At 42.9% G+C, this 13,856-nt stretch overlaps 1 pseudogene across 1 annotated transcript in view; it reads left to right on the plus strand.

Moving 5' to 3' along the window:
- The first annotated feature begins 204 nt into the window (after positions 1-204).
- LOC148010180 (flagellar radial spoke protein 5-like) overlaps positions 205-13,856 on the plus strand; it is a 67,083-nt pseudogene continuing 53,431 nt past the window's right edge. Inside the window, exon 1 of the transcript XR_015689768.1 lies at positions 205-477. The product of XR_015689768.1 is annotated as a flagellar radial spoke protein 5-like (transcript). The remainder of the gene's footprint in view (positions 478-13,856) is intronic.

A 13,856-nucleotide genomic window follows, 5' to 3' on the forward strand; every position in this document is an offset into this window, starting at 1 on the left:
ACATATCTATCTCCATCACTTTCCTTGGCGGTTCGGAGATTGAAAGGTTTATATTAAAAGGCTGGAGATTGGAAGGTTTATATGAAAAGCCGTTTCATCACCTCCTTACTAACTAGTCTGCTTCTACAGCTATGGCTGCGACACCGTTCCCTTGTCGTGCATGTCCAGACACACGAATTTTCCACGCAAAAGCAGCACGGAGAAGCTGCAATGGCCGCCTTCTTTTCCTCAGCAAGCCTCTTCTCCTGGGAAAGCCTCGACGAAGATGCAGTGGGGCCACGTCTTGCCAGCTTCAAACACAGGACTCGCACACCGCCATTGTCCAGAGTGGCAATGATAAGCTGGAGATATGCAGGGTTATAAACGGCATGTGGCAGACCAGCGGCGGTTGGGGCAAGATGGATCCTCAACTTGCTGTCGACGCCATGCTTCGCTACTCCGATGCTGGACTCTCCACGTTTGACATGGCTGATATCTGTATTTCCCTGGTCCAGTTCCCGTTATTTGTACCGGACTTAGCCTTTTGCAATGCTTTCATAGCTTTCACGTTTGTAATTGCCTTTGGAGTGTGACTTTGTATCCGTTGATTGATAGTGCATGGATACCTTACTTTACATGACACTTTCCAAATCTTAAGGATCTTTTCACTAATTGCAATGGAGATGAGCATTAATGGGGGGTTGTTTATAGCCACAGGATAGTGGAAAGCAAGCACGGGCCTTCTACATAGAGTTATTCGTTGAGGTTATGGTGCAAGGGACAAAATTTACGCTCATATGATTAGCCTGGTCTAGCACTCATCCAAATTCTGATTTGCTGTCTTTCCATAAGTGCTTCTAGCAGTTTGCCATTGTGCATTATTGTAGTGGCATGGCATGCTTTACGACTCTCCATATGACCGTTTAAGCTTTCTCCCATAGTTGATGCATTGGTGTGCTGAGCTCTCATGGACATTTGCTCTCTACATGCATGATCCGATCTCAGTGTCTTTTTAAAAAATTTCACCTTGGGAGTTGAGTTCTAAACTGATTTTAGCGGATTGATGCTACATCTACCTCGCTGCAAAACACTAGCAGGGGCAGCAAGGTGGCAGTGATTTTTGGTGAGAACTTGTGCAAAAGAAACCCAATCAAACTTGAATGCAGGTGCCAACAATGCAGTGAACCCGTGGTGAAGTGTCAAAGGCTAATTTGCAGGCCTTCTAGGTAGGCATCTGTATGATGAGGTTAGATCTTGGTAGCTTGGGGGTAGTCAAAATGCAGTGATTAATGGCATGAACCAAGTGGAAAACAGGCTACCAATGGGCAAGCAACAATAACTGTGGCTGAAAATGGACTTCTACTTGAGTGCTGTGGTATATTGTATTGGGCTCATGGCCTAAACCCAACCCCCTTCCTTCATCTACTTTTTAAAGTCTTGGGTAATCTGAACTAAACTTGTAAAAAGTGAAGATCAAATGTATACAGGGGACCAAGAGATTTATGTTAGAATGTCAACCATTTTGATCTCAATCCAGTGACTATGAATGGAGATAAGGATAAATGGGTGTTGTTCACAGCCATAGGATAGTGGAAAGCAGGCAAGGGTCTTTTGTTACACACCCTTGAGTAACCATCCATGATTACCATCATAGAAAGAGCCTTGCACAATGAAGGCATGCACATGGATCTGCATAGCTCAATGTGAACAAGCTCTAAGGGGGTGTTGAGGTACCTAAATTTACCTATTAAATGATCATATTTTTCTAGCATTGTTCAAGTTTATTAAACAGCCTCCAAAAGGCAATTTTACCTTTGTCTGACACTCTACACTGTTTGTATGACACTTGACTTGTTATGGCTCCAACATGCTTAAAAGGGACTCGATGTGCACATCACTCATCACCACTATTCCCACAGTCTGCTGCAATTATCATTCCAATAATCATTCCCTCATTATCAGCTACTGCCACCACTGCTTCTTGGAGTTGTTGCCTATGTCCTGGAGGTGCCCCGCCCCTTGCTGGCAGCCCGTCACCTATATCAGCCTGTCCGATGGTCCTTCCTGCTGTCGCAAGCACTCCACATCATCCAGTCAGCTGCATTTGAATTTTCAGCCTCCAGTCCACTTCTCTACCTGCCTTGTTTGGAGCCTATGGTGTCGTCTCAGTCCTCTCGGCCATAAGGCGATATTATTCTCTCAATTGAGGAGGACAGTGCATCTTTTTTCTTATCTTCTTTCAGTGTATGAGATGTTGATTGGATGTCAAATGTGGGGTTTACGGAACCTCTTCATCCATATCTACTTTGCTATTATTGATAGTTTATTTTCCTTCATATTCATCAAGTGGAGGATTCTCCCTCAGCTTGCTCACTTTTTGGGAAGTCTTGACTCATGGAAAGCGGCACATCTAGTGATATGACATTTGGGTGTGATTGACTTTAGGATCTCTATCATCACAAGCACTCTGTCACAATAGGTGATATTTAATCCATGTTTATTTGTGTGGTGGGCATGCCATTACTCCTTGACCATCCACATTTGAGTTTTGTATCTATCTTTTTCAAGGTTGCTACCTTAGGGGCCTTCCTTTGGATAGGTTATTGGGAGCACAAGCTTTAATGGCTATATTTCTATGTTTCTACTCCTTTCGTGTAGAGTACTCCTTGGCCTGCTATTTGCCTCACCTATTCCTATGAAGCTACCCCTTTGATACCATTTCCTACTCCCCCCATTCATGGTTCCTAAAGGGGGATGCTAACATTGGTGATGTGCTTTGGATTCCTTGGGCCTTCTTAAGTTTCAAAGGTAGATTCCCAAGGTCATGAGGAGATCTTTTAGGGTTTTCTATTTTCATAGGGCTTTTTCATCATGCAATGACTTCTTTCCCTTTTCTCCGAGCCACTCTTCCTTGTCACTAGCATGTCTATTCCATACCTTTTGGTCCTTGATGCAAAGAAATACTTGAACATAGAATATAAACACAAATCTTATCTTAGTCAAAGCATAGAGTGATAACAATAGAACTCAAAGGTGAAGAGTAACTTAGAGAAAATGAATAATGAAGGATGAATAATGAACTATACGATGCTTAATGTAGTAAACACACTTTGCAAAGTGAGTAGAAAACCTCGAACTCTTGTGTCTCTAAAAGGATTGGGATAGAGAGATGAGATGAAGAAAGTGTTGTACTCTAAATGGATCCCAAAATGCAGCAGGTGTAAAAAATACCCTAACACAAAAACACAAATACAATATACGACAAAGCACAAATTCAATAGAACACAGTTAGGGTTAGGGTAACTCAAAGACAATAAACGCAATGAATGAATTTATATAATACAATGCTCATGCAACAAACACACTACGCAGTGAATGAATATTGTATTCTGAGGACCAAGGTAGAGGTAATGAGGTGGGAGAGTGTTGTACTTCAATGGATCTTGATGTTGGAGATTATGCATCCCCCGGACTAGCATTTCTCAGGTTACCATTGGTGCAGTCAATTGTCTCGGAGGTACTCTCAGAGGGCATTATTCTTCATTCTTGTCAATCAGTGGGCATTTTCAGCAAACACAATGTACGGGGAGTTTATTAGGCAAGCGATGGTGCCATGTCGCCGTTGGAGGACTAGTTGCTGATTATTTTATTCATTTATATTGTAGTTGGCAGTTTTTTGATCAGGTTGGCCAATTTTTGCCGGTCAACTGCATTATTTTATTGCATTCTTTTCTCCTATTTAGGCCCACTTGGCAGCCTGCCCCACACACTTGTTTTTCAGGTGCTGGTGGGAGCAATTCGGCTTGAGGAGGTAGGTCTACAGCCCTTGTATATCTGCCCTCTTCATTTCAGCATTTATTGACTGCAGATTTCTGCATTCTTGTCTCTTTTCTCTCTCCCTTTCTCTTTGTTCATTTTCTTTTAGTCTTGTCCATACGCTTCTGCATTTCGGCACTCTAACATGGTATCAGAGCAGCGTAGAAGGGCTGATTGATCGTGGGTAGATTTGATCAGGAGGATTATTCATGACAAAAGTTTGAGTTTTCAGTCTTTGGAGGCTGTGGTGAACAAGTTGTGCACGGAGAAGGAGCAAAGTTGCTGTTTTTTGCAGGTCCTTGCTATCATGAAGGAGGAAAGGCTTCGTTTTCAGTGAAGACAAGCGGAAGAAGCCCTAGTAGGCACCAACACCATGCATGGAGTTTGAGGGGGACTGCCTTTGTTTTTGTGCAGGTCATTCTATTTACAATGTTGACCAGAATTGACACGGAGTTTAAGGCTATTATGGACCGTGAGGTCCCTGTGTCACTGGCTCTTCCTTCAAATCAAAAACTTGATGGGAGAAATACCGCATCTGGCGTGTAATGATGCTTGCTAGCTTGGAGTCTTATGATTTGGCGGAGCTTGTGATCGAGGTTATAGATGTTCTACAACTTATGATCCCTCCAAGCTTTCTTCAGACGAGAAAGCCAAGTTGATGAAGGTACAGGCGTAGTGGGACAAATTGAATGTCCGCATCCATTCTTTCCTCTTTCTCTACTGCACTCTAGCCATCATTGCTCATATCAAGCACTTGACTATGGTTGAGGACATATGGCTGGAGCTTGATTAGATGTACAATTGGATGACTGTGATGAAGCAGGTGTCCTTGGAGGTTCAGATGAGGACTTTGAGTCCTAATAAGTCTTCTTCTAAGCGGGCACATGTTAATAAGCTTCGGCAATTACAGGTGTAGGTCCAAAATGCAGGGAAGATGATTACCTTGGAGGACATGGCGATAACTCTTTTTTCTCAGTTACCGCCCCGATTCAGTGTATTTTACTCCGCCTTGATTGCTTAAGGACGGACAGAGACTCTTTGTTGGGAAGAGTTGGTTTCTATGGTTTTGGACCAGGAGGGGCAATTGAAGGGACAAAATGCTTCCAAATTGGAGGCATTGACATGTCAATCCTCTTAGAAGAAGGGGAAGGATCAAAAGAAGGACAAATTGAAGAAGGACAAAGAGAAGGATCCCACTTGTCATGTTTGTGGCAAGACAGGTCACTGGAAGAAGGATTGCCCCTTCAAGGAGAAGAAAGACAAGGAGAAGAAGAGAAGTCTTCTAAGGATTCGGGAGTGGTGGCTGCCTCATGAGCCGCCTTTCTCCACTTATCATGTTTGTGGCTAGACAAGTCAGTGGAAGAAGGATTGCCCCTTCAAGGAGAAGAAAGACAAGGAGAAGAAGAGAAGTCTTCTAAGGATTTGGGAGTGGTGGCTGCTCCCTCATGAGCTGCCTTTCTCCACTTGGAGGTGATTGAGGCATTGATCCATAGGGCTTTTGATGTTGCATTGACGGCCCCACACCCTCCGGAGTGGATTGTTGACAGTGGTGCCTCTTGGCATATGACTCCTTCTGCAACAGGTGTTGTAGATTTGCAACCTTCGCATGGAGAGATTCTCATCAGCAATAGCTCTTCTATCGCTATTCAAGGGAGGGGTAATATGCAACTTATTCTAAATGGGCAAGGTGGTGCTCAACTTCAGAGGTGCTTTATGTGCCAAGCTTGGGTTACCATTTGCTTTTAGTACATAAGATTTGTATCCTGAGCAGTCTACTGTGAGAGTGCGCAACGGAAGAACATGAACACAGAGGAGGAGAGAGAGACAATAGAAAATGAAGGAAGAAAATCTGCACTGACTGCAATGAATGCTGAATACAAAACTGTGGACTGATCAGTCCCTGCACGCAGCCCGAAGCGTCAGTGAGGGCACCAGATCAGGCTGATGATGACGGCAGCACCGAAGATGGAGGAAGATGACGGAGTCGGAGTGTGCACCTGCCAAAGAAGGAGGGAAGATGATAATACAACTGATTGCTAAGTGGAAAATGGCTATAAATAGCCAAAAAACCCAAAAACTGGCCGACCTGAAATTTGAGGCCATAAATATGTCCAACCGGCATTTAATGTTGGTAAAAATGCCAGGAATGCTCAAAAAAATCCCAGAAAAGGTGGACAATGCTCGGTAGGTGAGGCAGACTGAAGAATGCAGAAACTTCCCCGGGAAATGCACATAAAATCCCGACTGGAGGAGAAAATGCATTGAAATGCAATAAACTGAGTGCTCTAGAATGAGCTACCTCCTCCGTCAAAACAAGTGATAGACAAGTCAGAGCTCCTAAAGTCCTCGTCTAACTCAGACTGAGGCTCATAGGCAGGAGATGACAAGGCATGACAAACATGACTGCTAACACCTCCTCTCAGATCCTGGATGTGGCTGAAGGCCGAGGGAGAAACAGATCCTAGGGTGGCAAGAGGAATGCCAAGGTCGATGTAGTCCGTCGATGAAGATTGCCGATGAAGGAGCTCCTCACGATCTTGGGAATCCCCCTCTAAAACACTAGGGGCTAGGGAATGAATCCACAGCCACATCACCAAGATCGTGCCCCTCTGAAAGGGATAGGGGGTATGAGGGAACCACCGGAGGAGAAGGTGGGGGATGGGAAGAAACCTGTGGAATCGAAGGTGCACAAGCGGGAAGGGGTGTAGCAATAGACTGCCTCGGAGGACCCTGCATCAAAGAAGGGGAATGGAGCCTGTAAAGCCCTCTCTCCTGCCAACCTGTAGATAAGACAACTCCTGTAAAAGAATCCTCAATAACAACGGCATGCTCGGTGAAGATCACTCATGTGCCAAGCCTCGTAAGGCCATAAACTGAGAGGAGGGGAAGGCCAAAATCCGGAACATGTAGGGCCTGTGAAAAGGAGCTCGAAGGTCGGTCAGTAAACAAAGGCAATGTGCCAACACCACTAATAGGCACCGATAAAATGTCACCAACAGTGACTGAACCCTCTGATGGACGGAGATCTTGTAACAAATCACCTCGGGAGTCATATGACTCGAAGCACCACTGTCCACTAACCGAGGCTGTGCAGAAGACACTGCAGCCACGGAAGAAGGATCCTCCTCCAAAGCATGGATATGAAGGAACACTGACTCATGGATAATAGCTGGTGTAGAGGTAGAAGAAGGCTCCGATGTAGATCCACGCTTCACTCCCGGACGAAGGTGAGGGTACTTCTTCCAGCATTTCTCCTCGGGATGTGTCCCTTTTCCATAGTGTGGGCACTTCGGTCTCTCTGAATCTGAATCAGAGCCTGAAGAACTGTCCTTCTTCTTAGCCTTTGACTTCATCTTCTTCTTCTTCTATCCTCCCGAACCTGCAACAAAGGCTCTAGTGGAGTCAGATCCACTAGCACTGACCTCTCTGAGTCGCTTGTCATGCTCCAAGACAAGGGGGGATAGCTCCTCCCATAGAAGCTTCTCACGGGTTCTCGATGTAAGAAGGCTGGTGTAGAAGACATCAAACCGAGGCGATGGCAGCTGAGTCAAAAGAATCATAGCCATGTCTTCAGAAGATATTGTCCGACCGAGAGATGCAAGCTCATCCCTTATATCTTGTAATCTGTTGATGTGATCCTTCATAGAAGGACTATCATCAATAGCGAGCATCCACAACTTCTTTTCGAGAGATATCCGGTGGGCAAACGTCTTCTGTTGATAGAGAGACGCGAGCTTTCTCCACACGTCTGCTGCAGTCTTCAGAGAGTAACCAATAAAGATGCACTTCTCAGCTTTTGGATCCAACTTGGATCTCAACTCATTTGGCACATGTACATAGGCAATGCAACAAAAAATTTTCAAATGAGAAATATCTGGTTTCCTACCAGTATACCTCTCCTCTGGAGTCATTCCATGTATTGCTGCAGTGGGAGTCCTGTTCATTATGTAGACTGCTGTAGCAACTGCTTCAGCGCAATAAAAATCTGGTAAGTCTTTTTCATTGAGCATGGCACGAGATACCTCTCCAATATGCCTATTTTTCCTTTCTGCAATTCCATTTTGTTGTGGGATATGACTGCATGAATATTGCTGCTTTATGCCATGCTCCTGTAGGAACCTTGCAAACTCATTTGAGAGGTACTCTCCCCCTCCATCTGACCTTAGGCATTTTATCTGCAGGCCTGTTTCTTTTTCAACCATCGCTTTAAGAGTTTTGAAATGCCCAAAAACTTCACTTTTCTTTTTCATAAAATACACCCAAACTTTTCTGCTATAGTCATCAATAAAACTGACAAAATAATGACAGCTTTCAAGAGATGCAGCTTTAGTTGTCCACACATCAGAGTGGATTAATTCCAATGGCTTCTTACTCTCTTGAACATGTCTAGGAAATGGTCTCCTTGCTTGTTTTCCAAATTGACAGGCTTCACATACCTTATGCATTTCTGCAACCTTGAATTTTGGCAATCCTGCAACAATATTTTGGGCCTGCATTGATTTAAGTCGCTGTACATTAACATGACCAATGCGTTTATGCCATATATCAATATCTGCAACTACACCGGTCCCATGTGTAAACATTGCTGCACTCAATTCAGACATGTCTGCATCTAATGTAAACATTCTGCCCTTCTTCTTTCCTTTTGCTATCAAGCGACCTTTATTTTTCATATCCTCAACAAAGCATCCATGAGGATTAAATCTGACCTGCAAGCCGTGCTCAACCATTTGACCGACAGAAACCAGATTCTTGGTGATATTCGGGACATGAAATACATCGGACAGGTATTTCTTTTTCCCATCCTGCATAGACAAGGAAATTTTTCCAATCTGCACAATAGGATGTGCAGTATCATCACCAGTCTCCACAAATCCTGGTTTTTCCATTTTCCTTGCATCCTCCATCCATTCTGCATGACCTGTCATGTGGTTTGATGCACCTGAGTCAACATACCATACATCATTGCTTTCTTCTGCACTTGTCACAGAATTGTTCATGTGCTGCACCATGAACAAATGCTCATTTCTGTCATCACCCTGTCTGCTAGAAGATGCATAATTTCCTTGTTGCAGTTTTCCATTCATGATGTCATTCTGCTTTTTATAGCAGTCTTTAGCCATATGATCCATTTTACCACAGTAGTAGCATTCAACATTACTGTTTGCATTTTGACCTCTTTGCCATCCACCACGACCTCTTTGGCTCCCCCTGCCTCTAGAGTTACCACGTCCTCCTCCATAGGACTGGTTTTCTTGAGTTTGCTGCATATTCTGATTTCTGCCACGGCCTCCAAATCTGCCTCCTCTACCTCTGCCTCTACCCCTTCCAGCATTTGAGTAGAAGACATCTTCTTTTGAAGTTCCTCCTGAAGAAGATGCACCACCATTTCTTTGCTCCTCAGAAATTAGAAGAGCAATCAGCTCCTCAAAATCAGGAAATCTTTCACGAACTGAAATGGATGTCCGAAACTGTGCATAATCCTTTCCTAAACCATTCAAGGTCACAGAAACTAAATCATCATCTTCCACTGGCGACCCGATGGAAGCAAGTGCATCTGCAATCTTCTTCACTTTCATGTGGTAGTCATTGATGCTCATATTTTCTCTTTGCACATTATGCAACTCTTGCTTGAGCTGCATTTTCCTGGCTTGCGTATTTGTGCTATACATTTTTGACAAAGTATCCCATGCCTCCTTTGGCGTACTTGCATCCTGAATATGCACAATCATAGAGTCTGAAATGCTAATAGACAGCCAGTACATAACTTTTCTGGCTCTCTCATGCCATGTTTTAAATGCTTGCATTTGCTGTTGATTGGGAACATTAGGAAGAACTGGTTCTTCTTCATTTCCTGCAACAAATTCCCAATATCATTTTCCCATAAGGAAATTCGTCATTCTAAACTTCCATGCTTGGAAGTTGTTCTTGTCAAGCTTTTCAGTGACAATCTGTGAAAGAGAATCAGATGCCATTACAGAACACTGCAAAAAATTCTGTCACTACAAAAAACACAGCTTCACCCTCACAAGGGAAAATCTGCAAAACTGGCGAAAGTGGTATTTGACCACACAGTCACTTCCTAGTGACGATTTTGCATCAACAGGCAACAGGGATGATTCTGTAACTCCCAATGTCTCTGCGCACAAGCATACGATGCAATTTCTACAGTAACTTTTCACCGACCTGTAGAACAGTGGCTGCACAGCATAAAACTGGGCCTTTTTCTGAGTGCGTGCAGAGAACTTCCGCCTCCAAAACAGGCCCCGAAATGGCCTCAAATAAAAAAAACAAGGTTGCCGAGGGCTAAAGCCCGATCTCCCGCAGCATATACTGCCCTCTTGCTTCACCGCGAAGGGCGTCTCAACCTGAGACAATACTCCTGCACTTTCCGGCTGTGCTACCTGCAGAGATCTGCTCCCAAAACAGAAAATGAAAGCAACACTGCTCCTCTTACCAGAACACCGCGAGCTTGGCTTGCTTTCTTGAGCTCCTTACCACGAACAAGGCTCTGATACCATGTCAAGATTGTGGGAGAGAAGGAAGGAGTCTCGCTTGAAGCTTTCTTGCTTGCACAATGGGGGAAGACACACAAGGGTGGAGGCTGAAAACAGTTTTCCTCTTCCTAGTTGTGTAAGCCAAAAGAACTCAAGTACAAAGAAATAGAAGAACCCTCTATATGGGTCTCAAACCAAACTCAACTAACTAAGGTGGCATACTAACTGAGCCACGAACTAGAGTAGATAAGGATAGCTATCATGTAGCTATTATTCAGGGGCGGTGTACCAACCGCATCTGCAACTGACAAGTCGGTGACATAAATATACAACGGTCACCCTGGCGTATTACGAGTGGAGCTCGATATCTCAACACGGAGTCCCTTAAGGGGAGCTTGTATTACATGTTGATTGTGGATGATTTTAGTAGGATGAAATGGGCTTATTTTTTGCAATTGAAGTTGGAGGCGTTCTTGCACTTCAAGGATTGGTTGCTCTTGAGGAGAGCTGATCAGGCTGAAAATGGAAGACATTACGATTAGATAAGGATAGAGAATTTGTTTCTAATGAGCTTACTAAGTTTTGTGCAAATCGTGGTATCCACCAAGAGTTTGCAAACACAAACACCCCTCAAGAGAATGGCATATTAGAGCAGAAGAACTGAAGTGTGATTGAGATGGCTCACACCATGATGGAGCATAGATAGACACCTTAGTGTCTTTGGGCTAGGTTGTGACTACTATAGTCTACATCCTTAATCGGTCCCCCACTTCGGGTGTCGTTGATATGACACTCTATGAGGTGTATTTTGGGTCTAAGCTTGATGTTTCTTATTTCAGGGTTTTTGGGTGTAACATCTATGTTTATATCCCGAAGACAAAGTATGATAAATTTGAAGTAACTTCTCGAAGACAGGTGCTTGTGGCTACAACTTGCAGTCCCAGGGTTATCGTTTATATGATTCTGTTAAGCGTGATGTCCATAGTTTTATCAAACATATATGATTCTGTGAGTTGTGGGCTACAACTTGCAGTCCCAAGGTTACCGTTTATATGATCCCGTTAAGTGTGATGTCGGTAACCAGCCTTCCTCCTTGGATAGGATGGTAAATAACCTGATTAAGCACTATTTATAGCAATTAACAAATCCACAAAACTGAAAAGTACACTTTACCATATAATCTTGGACATTGGACACCCTGTTGGCCCCAAACCTGGCACCCCTTTTGGTATTTATTTAACTTAATTGAACAAGTTGATGTACAATGGGATTCTCCCAATCCCTTTCGGTATTCCAGCTCCTCTTGTTGTCCAAAATGACTGGCAAGTCTTTAATCTGATTTGCCCATTGATCTGGGCAATCAATTGGCCTTCACTCGCTTTGATGGAGATGGAAAATGCCCCAAATTCAATTATTTGCTGGTCCCTCCACTTGAATAGGCTAAAAAGAGCTTCAGCCTTGTTGAATCCAAGTCTTGCAGCTTTCAATTTTTGGCACGTTTCTTAAGGCTGTTGCTAAACCCTAATTTTTGTTGTAGATTAGAGTTTACAACAGAGAAATCTGAAATTTTTGAGCCTCTGGTGATCTCAATGTTGCAATCTTTGGAGCAAGGCTGTAGAAAGGCTGGGAGATGAGAGAGAATGCCGAGGAGAGAGAAAATTCAGACTTTCTTTACGAATAATTGAAGAAAATTTGTCATTTACTGTTGCTGCCCTGTCTCAACAGCCTGTAGATGTTGTTACCTGCTGTTGATTGGTCTTCTCCTGTCCATGGCTACCTTAGAAGGTCCTCCAATGGCTGCAAATCAGACTAGTAGTATCTCCTTCCTCTCTCTTGTAGATTGAATACACTAAAAATGTCTCTCCAGCCTCTAAAGACGTTTTTCAGTCTTGCACGAGCATTTTTGACAAGTGGCAGCCTTCCCAAGTGTTTTTTCTAGTATTATCCATAATTAAATATTAAATTCAATCTTTAAATACTAAAAATTAATCTAATAATTATTTTGGTGCCTTGAAAAATAATTTGATTAGCCAATAATTAAATTGGCTAGGCAACTTCTATTCCTGAGTGTCTTTGTGCCATCTTTGACCATCAGATTGGCGTTAGGTACTATTAAACACCACTTTCCTAGTGTCACTGCCCTAGTGTCACCAAGTGATACTTATGGCCAAATGAATGACCTAGGCCAACAATTGGCACCATATACCACCAAGTATCTATGCAACATAACTTATAACAACTTTTGCCTTTGACATCCCGTGATTTCCTTGGGTCTTGGGCTCGTAAATTTACTCTAACCCGAGTTACATCTCACATGTGCAACATTTACTTGACTATGTGATTAAAAATTAATCCACATGTTAAGTGAGCTTTCAAAAATACATGTCTTCATGACAATGTCCATAGTTTTTATTAGACACATGATTCTGTTTGCAATTGTTTGAAAAATATATGATATGAGGAGTAGGAAATGCTATTTCAGATAGATGTGACCAACTTTTGGGGGGAAAAAAAAGGGTAGATGAAAGTTAAAAACGTGACGATTTCAGCCAAAAGGCTATCACCTGGTAGGAAGCACAAAAAAACATTGTGATTTCAGCCAGAAAGGTGTTGCCTCATTGGTGTCTACCTTCTCTCTACCCCAGATCGTGGAGAAATAGCTTCGTGGACTGCGCACATGGTCTGCTCAGCCTTCAGCCTTGACAAGACTGCTTCAAAGTTAAACAAAATGCTTTTTCTTCCTGGTTTTTCCCTCTCTCTCACTTTCACATGTGCCATAGCTTGTAACTACTTTTGCTTGTCTGAAATTTCAGATTGAATCTCTCTCTCTCTCTCTCTCTCTCTCTCTCTCTCTCTCTCTCTCTCTCGTCTAAGACTTGAGTGGCTGATTACTGCAGCCTGCAAATTTCTTGAGTAAAGGTCTGAAATTTCAGTCATTAACAGCTAGTAAACTCTCAAATTATTCAGAAATACTCTTTTGCCCTTTAGTAGTGGTCTTTCAATCTCTGAAATGTCTTGTTCAAAGTCTGAAATATCTGAAATATTCAGAAATTTCGGACATTAATACGCTGAGACAGCCGTTGAATGCTTTTGCCCTTTAATATTGGGTTGAGAATCTTTGCAATTTCTTGTTAGAAGTTCAACATATCTGAATTTTTAGACATTAACAAGTTGAGATAGCCATTGAGCTCGTTTGCCCTTTGGTATTGGCTTAAAAATCTTTGAAATTTCAGATTTTATGATTGAAATTGACATTTCAGCAAGATTTATTGGTTATTATATCTTCATCTGATGAAGCTTCATTCTCATTCTTATGCATCAAGCTGACACAAATGGCAAGAAAGAAAAAAGCAGAGTGGAAATTTGCAACAACTATCAAGCAATGTGGAAGGGGGCAATTTACTTGCAAATGCAAGTGGTGCCAGCATACCTGGCATGGAGGCCCATCTTGCATAAGAGCCCACTTTCTTGGGCTTAAAGGTTTTGGTGTAGATAAATGCTCACAGCCACCTTCACATGTGAAGGAGACATGTTGACGATTGGATTTAGAAGCAAAGATTTGTT

The sequence above is a fragment of the Lygodium microphyllum genome, chromosome 30 (assembly GCF_053477565.2).
Source record: "Lygodium microphyllum isolate KBCC chromosome 30, Lygodium_microphyllum_v1.1.10, whole genome shotgun sequence".
Classification (NCBI taxonomy): domain Eukaryota; kingdom Viridiplantae; phylum Streptophyta; class Polypodiopsida; order Schizaeales; family Lygodiaceae; genus Lygodium; species Lygodium microphyllum.